The 21066-nt window shown below is 59.4% G+C and overlaps 3 long non-coding RNA genes across 4 annotated transcripts; 1 reads left to right on the forward strand and 2 right to left on the reverse strand.

The window, feature by feature from the left end:
• Positions 1–209: 209 nt before the first annotated feature.
• LOC119869760 lies at positions 210–3228 on the reverse strand. Its single transcript, XR_005353205.1, has 2 exons — positions 1440–3228; positions 210–973 (listed from the first exon to the last, which is right to left on the reverse strand). It is a non-coding gene; the product is annotated as an uncharacterized LOC119869760 (long non-coding RNA).
• A 4304-nt stretch (positions 3229–7532) lies between these two features.
• LOC111097059 lies at positions 7533–10013 on the reverse strand. Of its 2 annotated transcripts, none has more exons than XR_005354336.1 (3): positions 9862–10013; positions 8313–8721; positions 7533–8116 (listed from the first exon to the last, which is right to left on the reverse strand). It is a non-coding gene; the product is annotated as an uncharacterized LOC111097059 (long non-coding RNA). The 2 variants fall into 2 exon arrangements; XR_005354335.1 differs by having other exon boundaries at positions 8216–8721.
• Positions 10014–11128: 1115 nt separating this feature from the next.
• LOC119870856 lies at positions 11129–15421 on the forward strand. The gene is made up of 2 exons (XR_005354334.1): positions 11129–11503; positions 12739–15421. It is a non-coding gene; the product is annotated as an uncharacterized LOC119870856 (long non-coding RNA).
• The last annotated feature ends 5645 nt before the right edge of the window (positions 15422–21066 follow it).

The raw sequence follows: 21066 nt of genomic DNA on the forward strand, positions 1-21066 counted from the left end.
GGAGGGAGACAGGAAGGGTGAGCACACACGTCCCCGTCACCGTAGCCTGCCCGGCCCCCACCAGCCAACAGTGGTCACGCCACCCTGACAGTTGCTCGCAGCGGGACCTGAGGCGACGGCGTCCACAGCAGGTGATCCTGACCCTCTCCCATTAGAGGCCAAGCCCGCAGGCATCCTTCCCTGTCAACAACTTGCTTTTCCCGGACAACTTCCCTTTGCGAGTCCAATTTATTTTTTTCAGATACATTTAAGAAGAACAGGGCAACCAACGTTTCAAGCAGGAATACAAAATGCTTGCTTTCTCTACAGAGAATGTCTTTTTTTTCCTCCTCTACTGCACCACGCAGCCACGGAAGCTCCCCACAGCAAACGTGTAATGCCTGCAGATCTCACATAAATATTTAAAATTGTTTTCCAGATGTCTGGGCAAATAAGCAGATCCCCAGCCCTTTTCTCGTTATTTCCAGGGCTTTCTGTTTGGATAAAGGCACCAACGAGAGCCCAGGTGCCTGTAAATACGGAGCACCGGTGAGGCGGCCCAGGAAGGATGTGCTGTGGCACCTGCTTTCGGGTTTATGGGAGGCCAAAGAGCCGATTCCCTAACCCGTGGAAATCGATACCCAAACGGTCAGGGGAAGCAGCAGATATTTTACTCATAACACGAGGCCTATGGCACACATTTCTGGAAGGTGCTTCTCGCAGCTTGGAAGGCCCATCCGCTGGCTCTCTGAGGTCTGGGGATGTGCGCCTGCCTTCCCGAGTGCCGCGCACCTGTTCCCGTGCGACGACTAAGCAACAGACCTCAGAGCACACGGGCTGCAAACAACAGCCGTCGCTGAGGTCTGTCCTGGTTTCTGGGGGACAGGAGCTGCAGGAGAGCGTCTCTGGCTCGGGGTCCCATGACAGGCAGCTAGGGGTGGCAAGGGGGTGGCAAGCAGGGACCCCTGCCTCTCGGGGAAGAACACCAGTCACACTGCAAGACAAGAGTGTGGGGTGCAGATGGATGCTGGTGTGATTTCTTTGGAAAATGCAATCTGCCCTGGCCTCATGTGCAAATCCTGCTCCCAGAGCTTCACTGGGGGCAGTGACATCACCCAGCTGGGCTCCCACAGCCAGGACAGGGAGGGATGGGGACAGGGCATCCTGCTACTAAGCTCTCCACCCGAGGGAGGGGCTGCTCCCGACCCCTCCTCTTCCAGGACCCAGCCCACACCCTCCCTCCCTGGGCCTGCAGCAGAACGCTGGGTGTCTTAAAAGGGACGCAGATGCTTGGCTTTGGAGGCTTTCCTGCCGAGGCTGCAAGATGGTGGCAGGTTGAAGGGAAGTCTGTTTTCAACGTCTGAGCAACCGGCACTGGGGCCCCAGGCCTTCCTGCCTAGGGACACGGGCTCCTGACCTCTGCGCTCTCGCACCTCAGGCCCTGCCCTTGCTGGGCCCACCTGGAGTCAAGAGGGAGAAATCTTGCTGCAAGTAGGTCTCTGACCACAGGCCTCCAGGGGTGGTGAACAGTGGACTCAGGACTCCGGGAACGCGGTGGCCAGAGACCCCTGGCCCTGCCCCGGCGGGGACGTGCTCCAGGCCACAAGGATTCCGTGCAGCCTCTCTGAGGTCTGCGAAGACCGCGGGGTGACCGCCCTCAGCCCAAGCTCTCTCTCTCCAGCTCCCACTCCACTGGGCTAGGATGCTAGGAAATGCTAGGATGGGGCCGCCGGGTGTAGGGCCAGGGAAGGCAGCGGGCAGCGGCCGCGCAGCGGGGTTCGTGCCATGAGTGGGAAGGTGGGCAGATGCCTCTCTGCTCCCCCACACCCCCCGGGGTGGGGATGGCCAGGCAGGAGGGGACGGGGGTGGGGGAGGGGGATCTCAGAGGGCAGGAGGAGACTGGGGGAGCAGGAGGGGCCTCAGGGGGCAGGGGGGCCTCAAAGAGCAGGGGTCCCTGGGAGCAGGAGCCAGGATGGGTCAAGAGGGAGGACCACAGGTAAGTCTCAGAGGAGGAAGAACAGGTGGACCCCAGCCCACAGCTGCTCCTGGAATGGAGCTTGAGGGAGGCCCAGGCAGCCGGAGGGAATGTCAGGAGCTCGGGGCTGAGGAGCCGCTCTGTTTTCTGTTTCCCATCACATGGCTTCCTCCGGGTGACCTGCAGTGGGGGGCCAGGCCAACTGAGAACACTCGGTAAGACGTCAGCTCATCCCTAAAAAAAGCCTGCAGCTGCTGGCACCAGGGCTGCTTGGAAAGCAGGCTCCCTGGGAAGGAGAGTCCTACATCGAGAGAACAAAGCGGGAGAGCATGACTTCCAAGGGTGGCGTGTGGGGAGGCAATGGCCGGCGTGATGGCAGCCCGAAAGCCCCTGGAGTCAGCGCGGAAGCGTGCTGGGGGCAGAAGGCTGCAGGAAGGCGCTCCCAGTGGAGCCGTGCTTCTCCACGCGTGGCTGACCTGACAGGGCCCCGCTCAGGGTTTCCTGATGATGGTTCACTTTGTGTCAAAAACTGAAATAATTCAGAAACTGAATGAAGAGCCCCACCCTCACCAGTGGGGATGGGCAGCCCCCAGTCAGCGGCAAGAGAAGGGCAAATTTGCACTCTCGTCGAGAGCTGGGACTCCAGCCTCTCCAGCCCCCAGACAGGGCAGCTGCCGCTTCTCAGTCCTTCGGCCTCACACTGGACGACAGCACTGGCTCTCCCACGTCTCCTGCTCACAGCTGGCCGCCGGGGGCCTTCTCGGCCTCCACAGCACGTGAGCCCATCACCGCCTTCCCCCATAGCCAGTAGGGAAGGAAGCGGTCCCCTCTGGGCAGGGGACGGACGAGGGAGCTGGTGCGAACGGACCGACGCCTCCCCTCGGGACAGACCAGGGGACAGACGGGACGGCAGAGGGCCTGGCCCCGGGGCAGATGGAGGCAGGATCTGGCTCCTTTACGGCTTCCAGAGTAAACACGGTGCTGGAACGCTTGCTGCTCCCTGGGGAAGTGGCTGACAAGCCAGTGGCCTGGCTTCCACCGTGGGGCCTGCCAGGCAGCAGCGGTGACAATGATTCCCAAAACGTGCCCAAGAACACTCCACCACACGTAAGCATGTGTTCCAAGGACACTTTGCTCCTGAGTTCGAAGCCCATCAAACGTTCTGCTCAGCTTTAGGCTCTGTCTTTGCTCCACGTGGGCTGGCCAAACAGTTGCACATTTTTTCCGTAGATATAGAGACAAGCAACGGATAAATGAGAGAGAGAGAGAGAGAGAGAGAGAGAGAGAGGTGATAGATGACTGATAGAGAGATAGATAGATAGATAGATAGATAGATAGATAGATAGATAGATGATAGATAATAGAGATAGATACATGATAGATAATTGATAGAGATGATAGTTGATTGATAGATGATAGATAATTGATAGAGATAGGTGATTGATATATAGATGATAGGATAGATAGATGGATAGATATAGATAGATACAAGATAATTGATAGAGATGAGAGATAAAAGATTGATAAAGATAGATGATAGATTATTGATAGAGATAGGTGATTGATACATAGATGATAGATTAGATAGATGAAAATAGAGTCATCATTTTGCTGCTGGTACATTTTACCTCATGATTTGACCCACTTTTTCTTCCTGGAAATGTGGAATACCATCGCCATGCGCCCTTACCTTGACGAGCAGAGAGCAGGATCCCAAAACCTGGACATGGTAGCATTTAGCTGTCACCACATCCACAGCGCAAACGAGGAGGGCAGAAAAGCAGGAGGAGTCAGCAGGTCTCTCTGCCCAGGGGGACTTGGCCGTGAGGACGGGAGGCAGGAGGGTCGTTGGCACCTCCACATCCACCCGTGCTCACCCCTGCCTTCATGAAACAGCATTTACTAGAGTCCCCAGGCGATCAGGGTCCCATGGGCACCTCCTCCTCCTGACACACCTGTCACCAAGTGTGAGCTCAGCACAGGAATAGGAGGTAGGGGGTGCCACCCCCACCCCCGCAGGCTGGGTGGGCAGGAGGGGCTGACACTTGAGGTCCTGTGGGCCCCAGCTCCCCTGAAGCCTCGAGGTTCCGACCACCACCGGCTGTCACCTCGGGGGGCTCAGTGTATAGAGGGGCCACCAAGCACAGCTGGCAGCACTCACAGTCGCCCTGCCCATGAGTGTGGCAAACAGAAAGCACAGGTGCAGATGCTGGGCCTTCCGGGAAAACCAGGCTCACGAGGCCACCCCAGTCCTTCATCAGTTACTTGCTGGGGCTGCTCCTCATCATACCCGTTTTACAGGCGAGCCGATGGAATCCCAGGGCACAGGCCACCCGGTCAGGGTGACCCAGCTGACTCCAGACACGAAGCCAAAGAGACAGCCATTACTCTGGATGTGGTCACTCCTCCACCGTGAGACGCTCCCTTGTTAGCCCGACACCTTGTGCCCCTCTGGGTTTCCAGTTTGGAAGCCTGTCCAGTGGCCATGAAATGCCAGCAAAAAACCTGGAGTCTCGTGGCTACTTGCCCGCCTCCCACCGGGCGGGCAGTGCTCTGAACCCAGGACTGAGTCCTCCCTGGGCCTCAGCTCCCCCCTCTGCAAGATGGGTATGATGACGCTCCACAGGCTGGGTGGTGAGGGATGCACATGGCCACGCTGGGTTCACTGAAGCTCAGCAGGTGTGTCGACCTATATCCGGGACCTCTGAGGTCGGAAGAGAGTCACTGACGCGGTGGCTGTGACACCCGTGGACCCCCAGCCCCGGCATGAAGGCACAGCCTAGCACCGAGTCTCAGTTTGGGGACAGCCGTAACAAAGCACCACAAAACAGGACTGAACAACAGACGTTTGCTGTCTCCTGGTCCTGGAGGCCACACGCCAGGGATCAAGGCATCGGCAGCACCTCACTCCCTGCAGGATTCGGGGTGGGATCCCTCCTTGTGTCTCCGGCTTCTCCCTGGCCCTCCCTGGCTTCTGGATGCACAGCCCCCACCTCCGCCTCTCTCCCCAGAAGCTGTCCTCTTGGCATCTTTTCTGACAAGGACTCAGGTCATATTGGACACAGCCCCCCTGATGCCCTCGCCTTATCCTGATCACCTCTGCGAAGACTCTATTTCCAAGGTTACAGTCACAAGCATCAGAAGCTATGGCCTCAATGTCCTCGATCTTTCTGCGGGCAAGGGGACACAGTTCAACCCAAGCAACCCTGGAGCTGATTGTCCAAAGAGCCCCCTGGCCTCCCACACCCTCCAGCTGGCAGGGACTCCACCCCAGCCCGAGGACAAAGACTCCCGCAGATGAGACAGGGGTGGCCGTGTGTCACCCCAAAGGGTCCCTCCTCCAGCCATGCCCGTGAGGCGGCTGCTGCAGAGAAGGAGACCCTCCAAGACCCCCTCACCTGGTCGGGCGGGGGCTCCCATGAGATCTGCCTGGAGATGCTCAGGCTATCTGGGGGGCCTCCACACTGATGGGTGAGGTCTACAGGGGCCACACTCTGCTGGGCTGGACTGGGCGTCTGGACACGCCTCCTCACCGGGTGGGCTTTGTTCAGGCCTGGAAACACCGGTCGTGGTCCTCAGGGCACCTCTCTGCAGGTCCTCTAGAAGTGCCCTGGAGAGGGCACCCAATGCAGGTCACCTGCGGGCAGGGGACAGGGTGGCAGGGAGTGATGGGGTGGCAGGGAGGGACGGGGTGGCAGGGAGGATGAGAGCCAGTGAGGAGCGAGTTGCCCAGCAAACCACACACAGGCAGTGGAGCTCGTCCCATTGGGAGCTCTGGGGGCGCAGAGACACCACAGTGCAGGGCTCCAGGAAGGGGCTGGGACACCCTCCAGCACCCAGCTGCCGTGGAGTGCAGGCTGCTGTCACCAGGCCTAGACACTGTCACGGGACCCAGGGCGCCAGGAGACCCTCCAGCACCCAGCTGCTGTGGAGTGCAGGCTGCTGTCACCAGGCCTAGACACTGTCATGGGCCCCAGGGGGCCGGGAGACCCTCCAGCACCCAGCTGCCATGGAATGCAATCTGCTGTCACCAGGCCTAAATACTGTCACGGGCCCCAGGGGGTCAACAGGGCTGCAGATGGGTGCCCGGGAGGTGCAGGCCAGGGATCCCACCTCATGGTGGGCTTCACCGTGCTCCGCACCCAGCCCTGAAGCGAGCCACCCTGTCCCCTCAGCCGGCCTGCCTCTTGTGCCCAGCATGGTCAGCCCAAGTGGGCCTGCGTCGTCTCCACCCCACCTTGGGCCAGCCCTGCAGCCCCCCACGCCCTCCTACAGGTGGGTGTTGCTCCCTCAAGCACTCCGGAAACCCCTCCCCAGAGCAGGGCATCCCCAGGATGAGACCTAGGGGTACAGCTGTGTGCTGCCCTCCAAGCCAGGTGTCCCCAGGCATTCCCACTATTGATCTCTGATAAGAGCCAGAGCCCCGCCAGCCAGGCCCCGGCCCTTCTGGAGACAGAAGTTTACAAAAGCTGCCTTTAATCAAACACCGCGTGGAATCCACATGGACTAAACTCTCTCAACGTTCGCCAGCATTCTTCTTGCCAGTCCCGAAAGGCTCTAGCAGAAAACATCCCATTTTCTTGTAAAACAGAAAGATTTCTCTTTCTACGAGCTACTAATAAGTACATGCAGCCGTGGATGTCAGCAAACCAGAGCAGCCTTGCTCTGCCACCCCGGCCCCCAGCAAGCGGGGGCCTCTGAAACTCTGCGCCCCTTCCCAAGCTTGGGCTCGTCCTGCCGCTGCTGTCGTGCTGTCCCGTTACAAGCCAGGGCTCACACCCCCGAGGACCGAGACTGGGGTGTCTGAGGCCTCAAGTCGGAGAACCAGCCAGATGCATTCCCAGACACTTCGGTGCCTTCGGAGGGCAGGAGGAAGGCGTGCTGGGGACACATCCAGGGGGGTCAGGCTTCCCCAGGACATCTGCTGCCCTCACCCCAGCTGCCCCTCTCCTGCACTGCAAGATTCTAGTGCATGGACTGTGCCCCCCTGACTCTGGGGGGGAGGGGGCGTGGACCAGGGGGCTGGCCAGGGCAAGACCCGGGGCTGCTGGCTGTGCCTGCTGGGTGTGTGCTCACGGATGAAGGGTGGCCCATGACAGCTCAGAGGAAACGACTCTCATTCCTCTAGCTCAGTCACACCTACAGGGTCTTAGCAGAACCTCCCTGAAAAGGTCAGGAGCACATAGAGGGGGTCCAGCCCTGCCAGGGAGACCCTCCCCCAGGGCCGTGATTTTTGCAATTCTTTCTCATCCAATTGGGGTGAACGTTCCCCACGCCTACAAAGCTGTTAACATCTATAGATATGCAGGGGGGGAGGGGGCTCCAAGGGACCCTGCCCGCGACCCATCACGTCTGTGGCCCATCACACCCGTGGCAAGGGTGCTGACACTGCCCACACCTGGCCTGGCATCACCTGGTGACCCAGCAGCACCATCAGCATCCAGAAGGAGCCACTCACTCCTCTTCCCCATGACCTGGCGCCCGTGGCTCATTCCCCAGATCCCGGAGACCCACCCAGGAGACACTCGGAGCTGCCGAACAGGACGCTCACTGGGAGGCCTGAGAACGTGGCGGGGGGGGGGGGGGGGGGGGGGGGGGCGGCGGCACACGCTCCTCCTCCCTGCCAATGCAGGGCCTGGGCGGTTGGTCCTCTCAGGCTAAGTCAGGAGAGCAGCCGGGTCCTAGTGGACCACAGCAGCACTGTCCCAGGGATCCCGTGCGCTGGGAGAGGCTCCCCGTCCGCCAGACTGACCCAGAGCAGCATCTTCAGAACAGCCGGCATTTGCCAGGACCTCAGAGACCTTTTCCTGATGGTGCCAGGATGCTGCCACCAAGCAGCCACCTCTGTAGACTGGAGTCAGGAACCAGCGAGTTAGAGCTTCTCCTGGGCGCCCCAGGAGGCCCGGTGCACACGCTGAATACACAGATCAGCGAAACAAGCATCCACGGCCTCGAAACTGCCCCGCACTAGAAAGGGAGTCACCAAGACACCACTTCACGCCGTCCTCACGCCAGTGATTCCAGCCGCTGCCCAGCCCGACCGTGGAGTCTGTCCGTCCACCTGGAACCCTCTCCGTGGCTCGTCCTACACCAAGTGCTTCTCCGATTCCCAGCAGATGCTGACCAGCGTCCTACACTTGAGCTCAGTTCTGACACCGTCCACTGGAAGACAGAGACAGTCCCCAGAGAGTAGAGGCTGCGCCCCACAGGCTGCGCCCACCCCCTTCCCTTCACCCTCCAGCTGCAGGTGCAGGGACTCACCCCTGCTCCTGGCCCACGGGCTGCAGATCACAGCTCCCCCACCCGCTCCGGGGGTTCCATTCACTCGCTCGCTCGGCTCACAGAGCTCAGTGTCTACCTGCTGGATTACTGGTGTATTATAGAGGACGTTAAAGAATACGAATCAACAGCCAGATGAAGAGATACACAGGGCAAGGTCCCCTTGGCATGGTGGCATGTGGACACATTGTGGTTCACCAACCCAGAGCTCTCTGAACCCCGTCCTTTGGGGGTTTTATGGAGGCTTCATTCCCTGGGCACGTTGATAAATCACGGGCCATTGGCGACTGATCCAACGCCAGCCCCTCGTCCCTCCCCGAGACTGTGGGTGGGACCGGAAGCTCTTCCTGATGTCACACGCTTGTCCTGGCAGCCCCAGTGTGGATGCCACCAACAGAGGAGAGCACACGTGCGAGAGGGCGTGTTCTCCTTCGCCAACGTGGAAAGAATTCCTGTCGTCTCCGTGCTGGCTTTGAAGAGTTGTGCTCCTGCAACAAAGAAAGGAGGGGTTCAACGATGAGATTCAGTACTAGCCGCCCCTGACGGGCACTGGGCTCCTGCCAGATGGGGGGCGATCGTCTTTAGAATTCAGACTATAAAGGATGTCCTTCTGGAAGGAGACGTCTATATTTCCTAGACGGTCGGTCCGTGGTTTCTGCAGAATCGGGAGCCGGAGGGAGGCAGACAGAGGTGGAGCTACAGCCTCAGAAGCGCAGCAGAGGCTGTGGAGGGGGTGTGGGGGGGTGTTGCTTGGGAATGGAAAAACAGTCAACAGTGGGGAAGCCAGCTGGCCCCACACCCGGCCTGCACCGCCCTGATTCTGGAAGCAGACTCTGTTGGGGCGCCCACGGTGGGTGTTGGGTTCTCCTCGTCCCTAGTCCTAATTATCAGCAGTGGGAATCGTGCTCTGGGAATGCGTCCATCTGGGTCTAAAGATTCTCAGGGATGCCTCTCTTATTTCTGGCACATTTCCGTGTTTTCCAGAAAGAAATGGCCTGAAAGGGACAAGCTATGCCTGGGAACATTCTGCTCCGAGGGATGGTCTTGGAGATCTTTCTGGGCATCTGTGGGAGTCCATGCGCTGGCCCAAGTAGCTTGACACATGGGCATCGGGGTCCCGCACCTGGCCCCGGGGACCCCAGGACAGCCTAGATGGGGAGGAAGGGGGCAGGAGAAGAGGAGCAGAACAGACGTCCATATGGACGCAGCTCACTCCAGCCAGATCTGTGTGAGAGACACCACCGGCTCGGCTATGCCGATCCTAGAACAACCTGACACATCTCGATCACAGACATGAGAGAGCAAGGTTAGTGAATTCACCTGCTGGTGAGCAGGGTGACTGAGAGACCTCGAGTATTCCCTAATATCAGAGTCCTGGTGCCCAGCCACAGGATCACAGCCCCCCAAATTCATATTCTGGACCCACACCCCCAGGACCCCACAGCCCTTCAGGCCCTACACCCCCCAGGACCTGTACCTGCAGGACTCACACCACCAGGCCTGACCCTCTAGAGCCTAAACCCCCCAGAACCTACATCTCCAGAACCCCACACTCCCCTGGACCCATATCCCATTCCCCTCAGAACCCCACACCACCCCATAGGCCACAAACCTCTGCCACAACTTACAACTCTAGGACGCACACCCCCTGGCCCAGTTGCTCAGGGCAGATCAAGAAGTGCTCCAGGCCAGCGCAGGAAGAGAGGCGACCCTGAGGCTGCAGGGCTGGGAAGCTATGGCAGTAGGGGACAGGTACCTGGCCACAGGCCTCCTCCAGCAGCCTGGGGGTGGGTGGGTCCTGGGGATGGGTCCTGACGGGAGGGGCCTGGGGCAGGGGCTGAGGGGTGGGACCTGAGGGCCTGTGAGGCCTGAGGGGGCAGGGCCTGCAGCAGAGCTGGCTCCTCCCCGCTCCCAGTGCACAGGCACAGCCCAGAGATAGTGGCCTGAGTGCACCTGCAGCTCTCCTGGAACACCTGACTCATTTCTCCTGGGTCGCTGGCCCAGAACTCAAGGATTCCCACCCCCCCACCCAGTGGCTGGACCTGAAGGTGCTCATGTAATGTCACTTCCACCCCCTTCTCAGCCAAAAGGGACCACAGAGACCCCCACCCCACTTTCCACCCCACTGATCACAGGGCCTTTGCACATGCTGTTCCTTCTGTCTGGGCTAAGTCCATATGCACACATCACCTAGATCCCTACAGCTGTCAGCACATGGGTTCCTGCACTCAGTGACTCCTCACACTGTAGTTACTGCTGACTTCTGTGACCACCTACCTGACTGGGATGCGATTTGGTTAGTCCAAGGGCGGGACCCACACCCAACACGTTTGTGACCACTAGCACAGCACCTGGCACATAGTAGACGTGCAAAACACGATGGGGGGGGGGGATCGCATCACAGCAATGCCCGGCCACTCCCCACTACCCCCAATGTCCCCAAAGTCCAGGTCCAACAGTGTCTGGGTGCCCATGGGACTTCCTGTCCACTCCATGAGGCGATGGAAGGAGAGCAGTTTCCCTTTCAGGATCCTGAGATTGGAACTTGACCTTGTCACACACAGTTCTCTCTGTCCCCCTGTCAGTCTGACATCATGCCGGCTCCTCAGACCCCAACCCGGAGCTGTGTCACAAGGACGCACTCCCCACCTCTCAGAGCGCTTCTGTTGGGTCCTGGGTCATGGCCTGTCCCCACGGGCATTTCCACACACGTGTGAGCACGGAGCGTTCCCTGACTTCTGGAAGGAACGTGAACTCCCTGGAACATTGCCTCTGGCAGCGGCAGCCTCGATCAGCCTTCCCCAGAGTCCTGAGTGGACTGTGAGCCCCCAGCCCTGCCCGCCCCTCCCCAGGAATCCCTGCGGAGACAGAGCCTTGAGGAAATGCAGCAAATGGAGGGTGTAAGGGGTGCAGAATGAGGTGACCTTGGGCAAGTGGGGCCTCCGGGGTCCCTGGCTCCTGTCTCGGGTCCCCTTAAGCTACGGGACGTGGACTCAGTGCTCTGAGGCCAGGGACAGAGTGGGGCTTTCAGCCGACACTTGCCAAATGTCCCCTGGGGGACCCGGCATCTGCCAAGGACGGGGGAGCTGGGATGGCCCTGCCCTTCTAGGAGCCATGTAGATGCTTCAGGGGCAGAGGGCCTATGAGCAGACACACTGCTAGGGACACACTGCTCCAGGCTGGAGGCCACTTGATGGAGTGGAGGGGACTTCCAGGTCTGGCCCAGCAACTCCATCATTGCCAGACAGACGGGCACAAGGCCAAGCACAGGTATGGCTGGGAACACTGCCCCAGGATTGGGTCCTGCCTCTACCACCAAGGGATGCACCTCTGCCGACCGCTCGGCCCCAGAGGAGGGCACAGCTCTGTGTAGCCATCAGCAAAGCAGGGCCGCTCACAGGGAGACCACAGCCCCGGCTTGGCCATACGAAGCACAGGGTGGCAGGGGCAGAGCATCACAGCAACTGAGGACCCTGGTGACTCCATAGGTCCCTTGGCATGCCAGGAGGTGGCCCAGGGCACTTGGAACACAAGCAGCCCAGAGGAATCCCCACCTGCAGGCACCCCGCTGCCTCATTCACATTGGCTAGTTTGGGGCCCCCTTGACTAGCCCATGGATAAGGAAGGTCCATCAGGAATGCCAAAGTGAGCTTTAGAGGAAACAGACATGCATCTAGAGGGCTGGGAACCCATAGGGACCATGCCAGGCTTGCTCTCTGCTCCGCGGCACGGGCTGGAGAGGCAGGCTCAGGCCCCAGGCCCACCTGCCCCATGAGAGCCTGCGTCTGCAAGCCAGCAGATCCCAGGGATCCAGCAGGGCAGAGTTCCGGGGGGCCTCCGGCAGCTCTCAGCCCTGCTTCATGCTGCCAGCCCTCAGGAACTTTCCAGAACACCCCTGATGCGACTGGCCTGTCCACACTGCTTCCTGGAAGGGGTAGTGTCTACACCTCCTCCCAGGGCCCTTCACCCCTCTGCAGTCCCCACCCAGGACCCACTTCTGCCTTGGTCTAGGGCCTCCCCTCCCCCTCGCTCTGAACTGAGCTCGGGTCCTGGCGCCCAACGAGGGCCACAGTGCACGCTTCACAGGTACTTGCCAGCAGAAAGCCTTGCTCTGCCTATCGGGGGATAGAACCCCAGCAATAAGAGAGGGGATTGGACGGAAAAGCTAACGTTTTGCTTTAAGCTGAAACCACAATCATCATCAACAACCCTATAAAAAGTCAATTTATCACCCAATGGTGGATGCCCTGTTGCAAAAACTGGGAAACACACAAAGAAGGCAGAGACCCACATAGAATCCCTGGTGCTTAGAGCTCCCCAGTCAACCCCGGGACCAAGGGTGGAGGGCCCCACCTCACTGTCCTCCTCACCCCAGCTTCCACACCTAGGGAACCACGGGCTTCCCTATCGGCAGCCCTGGCTGCTGTCATGGCCACTTGGCCTTCTTGGCAGCAATGACCAAGGTTGTGATGATGAAGGAACTATGTCCCCGTCCATTGCAACAGGTGCATCACCGCTCACCCGGAGGCCTGGTGGAGGCGACCACTGACCACAGCATCCACATCCCTCTGCTATGACTGGCGACCCCGAGGCCAGGCCCTCCACCCTGGACCAGAGCTACTGGTGGACAAGTCAGACCCTTGACTCCCCGAGGGCAGGAGCTGGGCTGACCGACCTCAGAGCTCCACACTGCCCAGCCCAGTCCCTGACCTGGAAGGGGAGCTCCTGGCTCGTGTGCACAGGGACGGTACCACCTCTGCATCTGGCAGAGGGATTCCCAGGAAAGAAGTCTGAGTCATCCTTGAGAGAAAACAAATGCCAACGGAAGCTGCAGCGAGACCAGTGGGGCCTCTTCCATTCCTTCTAGAACGTTCCATGAGAGGCTAAGCAAAACGCCAGCTCACCTTGCCGAGACTTTAATCTGGCAACTCTAAAAGCACATGGCTGGCCTGCAGATGCATCCAGACCAGAACCTCCAGGAAACAGGCTGAGGTCCACGGGGCGCCTGTCCACGCCGTCCCCTCTTCCACAGCCCTCCTTGGGCTCCCCCTAAAGTCTGTACCGGCTATCCTGGGGGAGGTGGCCCGTGGAGGGCCAGCCAAGTAGCAGCCGGTGCCCGGTCTTGGAGTGTGGCAGGACGCTGGGACAAGGGTGAGCTGCCCTTGGGACCGCCACAGGCTGCTGCGGCACACTTTGTTCAGACGTAATAACAGCTATTAGGCTGCATAATTGACCCAAAGAGGGAAGTCATTGCAGCAAGAAACAAAGGGTGCTCAGTGCCGCCTGGCCGCCGACCAGCTGGCCCATGGGGCGCCCAGTGCCTCTTACGTGGGCAGCCACTTCCCTGGTCGCCGGGGGAGGGGTGCTCCCAGGCCTTCCCTGCCCCGTGGCCTGCAGCGCGTGGATGGTGTGCATGCACCCCCAGACCAGGCACAGCGGCCGGGCCTGGGGCGAGTCACTGTGGAGTCCCCACGGAGTCCCTGATGGCGGTGGGCTCGTCCCTCGTTTCCTCAGCTCGGCCCACAGGTCCTGCCACAGCCTGTCACCCTTCGCTTGGTGCCCGGCCCCCTGCCAGAAGGATGGGAAATGCGGGCAGGTGTGCATCGTAAGTGCCAAGAGCGAAAGCAGGGAGCACCGCACACTGTGTCTCAGGGAGGCCAGAGTAACAAAGGGGAACTCGACACAAAGATGAAAATAAACCAGTGCAGGAGGTCCTGCCCGCGGAGAGCTACACCTGCAGCACCCCGAGGCCGCCCAGCCCCAGGCCACAGGCCGGCGGCCCCGAGTCACCCAGTGAGGCTGGCTCGGCTCTCATCCCCCCCTCTCGGCTGGCTTCTTGCCTCCCAACGACATCTGAGCCGTCCTCTTGCAGCACACGACTCACAGGATTTACTAGGTCTTATAAACAATTCCTGGCCCAGCTCTGAAGGGCAGGTGCCCCAGGCATCTCCCCGGGGATGCTGGAGTCCTCCATCAGCAGGACACTGGGGCGCCTCTGCGGCCTTGCGTTCCCAGGAGGGCCGAGGGGCGTGGCACGCTCTGGGGTCACAGTGAGGCGCACCCCATCAGAAGCACTTCCAATGAGAAGTGCTTTGCTCACCGAGGAGCGAAGGGTGTGAGGCCCGGGGACACCAGGAGCTTCTGGAGCAGTGTGAGGCCACCAGGCCCAGCCGGCCCGCTGCACAGCCAGCTGTCCTTCCAGTGGGGAGAGTCCATCAGGGCCACAGGAGTGGCCTTTTCACATTTCAACAAAACAAATATGGACGCAAATACTCATTTTGGTCCCCCTCTGGCTGATGATGACACGGCAGCTTTGGGAGGCATGTGAAGAAATGCTCGGTGCCCTGGATGATAAGACACGGACATGCACAGAGCAGCTTCCCAGAGCCCCAACCCCCCGAAAAGCAGACCCCGTATGGTCAGAAGGCACAGATAGGAAAGGCAGGCCAGGGTGAGCCTTCTTGGGGGTGTCAGACTAACGGCCACACAGCACAACCCCCAGAGGGCAGGGGTCCTTTTGAGGAAGGGCAGCTGCCAGTCCCACGCATCCTAGAAGATCAGCATCGCCCCCATTCCAGGTGGGGAGACGGAGCCAGCCGTTCCTGGGCTGGGCCACTGTACTGCCCTTCACACCTCCGCTGGTCAATGTCTGCAGTGACCCCACGACAGGTGTCTGAGTGGGCTTCTCAGATGGAAGAGGAGCAGGGAGAGGCTGGGACTGGGATCCGTTGCTGGGTGGGCCCCAGGCAGGCGCGGGGAGTGGAGGTGCTCGTGCCAGAGATCTGCCTTCCAGCAGGTGCTCCCAGGGGCCCAGATGGAGCAGACCACCAGCTACAGAGGTCTCCGGCCCTGCCCAGCCGCCCTGCAGAGCTGCCCCTGCTCTCTGCAGCTCTGCTAGGGCAGTGAGGTCTTGCTGAGGCCAGGGCTTGTCAGCCAGGCCTCGCAGGCTCTGGAATCTGCTCTTGGCACCAGATGCTGGTCCAGGGCAAATAAGACAGGCTCCCCGAGAGCCCGGAGAGCTCAAGTTCTCCTTCACTAATTGCTAACCTGTGCAAGAGTGAGCACGAGAATGAAAGCCACCAACCTGCAGCTGGGAACAGAACATACTGTTCACCGGCTGTCCATCCATCATCTTACCTCGTATTCCAGAAGGCGCAATGTTCCCATAATATAATCGTTTAGTGGAAACCAAGCGTTCTGGTCATTACTTTTTCTGTACTAGCTGTTTATTTGGAGTAATTTGAAGCCCTGAAAAAAAAATAATAAAGCAAGTGCTTTATTATTTAAGGGACAGAGACTGCCTGTAAGGGGAGGAGCTTTGTTTAATAGCTACCCTGTGGGAAAAGGCAGGCCTTTGGGACCCTTCAGCTTTGACACGGGACGGTCTCCTTGCATTTCTATGGGACAGAGGTCAGCCTCCATGGGAAGAAGCAGAAGCAAGAGAAAGGATGGCGAGCACTGGGGACTGTGTGCAGCTGACCTAGCTAACAGCTGGGGAGTCTAGCAAGACAGAGGTTGAGCCTCACAACAGATGACCATGGAAACACGTGTGCACCTGTGTGTGTGCATTGTGTGTGTACTTGTGCACACATGTACTGTGTGTGTTATATGTATTGTGCACACACGTGTGGGAGGTGTGCATGCATGGGTCCTGGGTGTTGCGTGCACACATATGCGCTTAGGTGTGTGCGTGGGTGTCAGAGGAAGCTCCTAATAGAACAAGTTGTTATGGGGTCACAGAAAGCTGGAATCCTATAACTAGGCTGTTGTAAGAGCCTCTTGGGTTCAATGGTTTGTTGAAGAGCAAAGGGGCCTCCAGCTCCTGCAGTCACTGAAGGGCCACCGACAGCCACCCCAGCTCCAGAGCCATGGTCACTTGTGCTCTGGTTCCCTCCGAGCCCCCGGGGACTGTGTGTGAGGTCACGTTCTTTCAGAAATGGGCAGTAACACTCAGAGAGGCACAGAGGTTCCTGAGGTCAGAGCTGGGAAGTGGCCAAGGGGCAGAAATTCAAAAGCAGCCCCACAGTCCCTCCCACCCAGAGTTCTAGCCCCATGCCTTGGAGGGGCAGAGGCCAAGACCAGCTCCTGTCCGGTCATGGGGCTCACACCCTGCCCCTTTCTCCATGGTCACCTCCACGGTCTCCAATCCGCAGGGAGTGGGGGGTCAGAGCCCCCTGCCACCAACGGTCAGCAGGAACTGGAGCAAAGTGGCCACAGTGTGTTGGATGCAAACGGAAACTCCCATTGGAGGGGACTTCAGGATGACCTCCAGCCCCGTAGGGTGCCCTCAGGGCCCAGATGTGTCCCACAGGCCTGCAGGTGTCATGCTACTAGAGACTTGAGGGAGAGGAAGTCTCCAGGCCCCAGACCTCCCAATTCACACGAGACCCCGGAGATGGGCAGGTGCTCAGAGGCTCAGACGCCTGCTCTTCTCTGTTCCAGAGAGACCCTCCAGACCTGGAGGAAATAAGCAAGAATGACCCTGGGGTGCCCCGGTCTTCCTCCAGGGCACATTCCTCCACAGGCCCCGGGAGGCAGCTGATGTGGACCTCAGATTTACTCCCCCCACCCTCTGGTCCAAGCTGCAATGGCCAAGGCCTGGGCTTCTCCCTGCAGGTGGCCTGAGCCCAGGGGCTGCAGGGCCAAGGGAGGAGGTAGGACCTCAGACCACAGGAAGTACCCCATACCACAGTGGGGAGGGGGTCCTGGCAGGGGTGCGGGGGAGAAGGGGCCATCAGGGACAGGGCCCCACAGCAAGAGGGAGAGGGAAGAAATCTCTCTCCCCACACCCCTCCCTGGGCCAAATCCAAGGAGAAGCCCAGGCCATGCCCTCCCGGGAGCGTACCAGCCGCCCTGCAGACACAGACCTAGGTGGAGCCAGGAATGGGGAGCACAGCTGGGCCTTCGGCCAGATTCCACATCCTAAAACTTAGCCTATTAATCAATACTTTTTTACTCAAACCTAAATCTTTGTATGAAACTGTATCATTTTCCCACCTGAAAGGGCAGACCCCGGCATGAGCCGAGAAGGCCAGATGCGCTTAGAAGCCCCTTCCTCGCTGGCACCAGTGCCCCCACCCTCACCCCCGCCCTGAGCTGGCGGGCTCCCCAGGGGTGCGGGTCGCTTGGACCTGGGGGTGGCCCCTCTGCCCAGTGTCACCACCGCCCCAGCCACAAGCCAGCTCACCGTTTGTCTGACAGATGCTCAGACTATGCAGATGTTTCAGATAAGGGATTTGTCTTTTGGAAATTTAAAACCATATGCTCCATTGGAGGGGGGGGGTACCTGACGGGGACTGGGCCAGGAGTGGGGGCTCTGCTTCCTGGAACAGGGGCTGCTGGGAGGGCTGGAGCCGGGGAGGGGGGTGGCATAGCATTGGCCTGGTACACGGTCTGGTGCCCTGGGTCCTGGGTGTTGAGACCACGAGTGCCCTAACACTCAGCCACTGAGCACCCCCTGCACTAAGCTGGTGGGGTGTCCTCTGTGGGGTTTCTCTTGGTGGTTTCTAATGTCTGTGGACATCCCACGGGGAGGCCCTCCACCAGCAGCATCACAGACACCCTCAGCTTGTACTTCCCAGGGTCTCTCTTGCAAAGTGAGTTCTATAACCTCAATACAGCTGCAGGCGGCTCGCTGCCTCAACCTGGCTCTGAAATGTGCTGCAAACATCGCGCCCAGGACTACCCTCCCAGCTCCCGGGTCTACTGCGGGTCAGGGGCTCCAGCTAGCCGGCAGAGAGCCATAAGGCTACTCTGGGGGAGGCACGTGGGGAGCCAGAGCCCTGGATCTGGGCATCCCGGCCATGCCTTCCCTCCAATACCTGCTGTCAGGCCTGCCCAGGCCCTAGCCATCTAGGGCATGCTGGGGTGTACCCCTGCAGAGCCCACTGCCCATCCTTGAACCCCCACATACAGGCTGACCTTCACAGGTACTCGTCAACAGCTGGCCGCCACCCCCTCCCTGGGATGCACTGCTCCCCAGCTTCCCACAGAAGGGAGCCAAGACCCTCCCTCCCAGCTCAGAGGCTCGCCTCCAGCTCCCTCTCCAGTCCTCTGTCCCCCACGGAATTGGTGCTTCTGCCAGTGATGAAAAAACCTGTGTTGATCTTCCAGTTGTCCAGCACTTAGATTCCAATCCCAGACGGGCACTTGGCAAATGGGTTGGAAGCTGATGATGATCACGCCAACCAGCAGGACAAAGGGGCACACCCTGCGCCAGTCCCACAACACACACCACACGAGTGTCCCCGCCTGGGTGGCTCTGCTTCAACCTCTTTTGTTGAGCATTCAAGGTGCTGTCCTTACTGAGCATGTCCCCAGGCACCGCATCGAGTCGAGGTGTTTCAGGTGAAACCCTGTCCCTCTCTGTGAGGAACCCCAGGCTCGCGGACAGATGTCCATAGTATGAAGGAGAGCCTTGCATGGGGGAGGAGGAGGCCTGTAAAGTAGGAGGGTCCCACCCCGGGGCCCTTGGAGCCGTGGCAATACTCAGTCTGGTTGTCCACAGAGCAAGGGAGATGCCAGTGGCACAGGCTGGTAACTGGCAGCCAGCGGTGTGGAAGGTGGGACGGAGGGAAGGTCAAGGTCGTAGATCTGGGAGGGCAGCTGCACAGAAGGTGTGGGGGAGAGAGACAGGGACGGGGAGAGAGACATTCTGCAGAAAGAGCAGGTCCAATCATAAGGAGGGGAGATGCTGCCTTCAGACAGCCTGGGAACCTCTCCCCCTGCCCTGTCCCTTCCTCCCTCTCTCTCCATTCAGCCCTAGATTTGCCCCTTGAACCTCTCCTGTCCCAAGAACTCCTGAGTGCAGCGCCCTGAATGGGGAAGCCCAGTGGTTGCTCTGGGAGGCACTTCGAAGCGAATTCAGAGCACAGCCCAGGGCAATGACAGTCCTGGGGCTGTGCCCTGAGCTCCACCTGCCTGAGTCAGGCTCCACTTTTATTTTATTTTATTTTATTTTTTTTATTTATTTATGATAGTCAGAGAGAGAGAGAGAGAGAGAGAGAGAGAGAGGCAGAGACACAGGCAGAGGGAGAAGCAGGCTCCATGCACCGGGAGCCCGACGTGGGATTCGATCCCGGGTCTCCAGGATCGCGCCCTGGGCCAAAGGCAGGCGCCAAACCGCTGCGCCACCCAGGGATCCCCCAGGCTCCACTTTTAAAGCCCCAGGTCACTCCTACCTGCCTCAGGTCCCCCCAACCTCTGCATGCAAGCCCCTTCTCCAACAGGCTCCCACGTTGTCCTCTGGGCTGCAGTGTCCTGTGGGTGATGACAGTCACGGGCAGGATGAGGGTGCGGGCCTGCATCCCCTGCTCCGAAAGGGGCCTCTCGTCCCCATCTTTCTCCCACCACTGGGCTGCTGCTGCTGTTGAACGTGTGTGGGTGCTGCTGGTGGCCTGTGACCCGAGCAGGAGCCAGCAGGGGTCCCAGCCCAGACCCGAGCCCAGCTGCTGGACATGACATGCAACTCTGAGGATGGGATGCCCCAAGTCCTGGAATGGCCCATTGGGGTGGGGGGCGGGGTTGCTTCTCCATCAACATAACCAAGATTCAGGGCAAAGGACAAGACAGACCAGCTCTGCATGGCCAAGGCTCCTGGCTACAGCAAAGACGTGGAGTTTCGCCCTCCACCCCATGTGTCTCTGGCCCCTCAGCTGCACCTACGGGGGTAGTGTGGTTCCCCCCACCAAGTCTCTTGGGGCCCTTGTTGAGGCTGGCCTGGGGGCCAAATCAGCTAGCTCTCACCCTGGCCCCCGGGGGGCCTGAGCCTCAGCTCCGAGGCTGCCTGGAGGGACCCGAAACACCAAGGCTCCATTCGCTGGGCTTCCCCCTTGTTGTCCTCGGGGGCCCCTATGGAACCAGAACACTCGAGATTTGCAGAAATCCCAGGGCAGAAACTGAATGCACAACAGTTTTCGGTGGGTCTTCCTGGATGATTAGACCTTCCTCCTGAATGATTCCCATCTGGGGAAGGTTGAATGTATGCAAATGCGGCCCGGGGCCACCGTCACAAAGACTGGGGATGGCCGATCAGACCCCGCCAAAGAGCTGAATCAATTCCACCCCTTTGCTGCATGACCGCGGGGCTCGTGACTTCATTCCAAGGCCAACCTAGAAGCCTGAAAAAAAAAATGAATCATGAAACCCAGCTGCGAATCCCACCTCCCCTTGAGGTGAGGAAGTAAAACCACATCAACTGCGTGGTTGGAGATAAAGAAATGGCCAGTGGTTGTAGGATCAGAGCCTGCTTCGGTGGAAGAAAAGAAACCAAAAAAGCTTCTACATCATATTGACGATGTTGCCCTAACTGACTTTCTCTCGAGGCCTTGACTTGCAGACCACAGTCGACTTTCCCGTTTGTCACTGACCTGCTGTCCCCGCAAGCAGAGGCCAGAGAGACAGACCTGTGTGTCTACTCTGAGGAACAGGAAACCACAAGCAATAGTAAGAAAAAGCTTGGCTTTCACCAAAAGACTGCATTTCCAGACAATCAGCCCGGGCTCCAAAGGTCATGGGCAGGTAGGACCCTTGTGGCTTCAACCATGTGCTCCCAGCCGCTTTCTTCTTGCTGGAGGACTCTGAGGTGCCGCCATGGGGCACATCAGCTGGGCCTGGGACAGACCGGCCCCTGTGGGGGCAGGCGTGCGGGGCCACGCGGCCCTTGGCCAGCCTTGAGCACGCGGGTCTCCTGGGCACTGGAACATGGCTGGGGCCTCCCAATAGCTGACCTGCAACAGCCCTTCATTTGCCTCAGGCCGGTTTCCCATCTGCAGAATGAGGAATAAACATGAACTAGACTTCCCACACTGAGAATGTGTAACTCAGAGGCACTT

Source organism: Canis lupus, chromosome 1, assembly GCF_011100685.1.
Source record: "Canis lupus familiaris isolate Mischka breed German Shepherd chromosome 1, alternate assembly UU_Cfam_GSD_1.0, whole genome shotgun sequence".
NCBI lineage: Eukaryota > Metazoa > Chordata > Mammalia > Carnivora > Canidae > Canis > Canis lupus.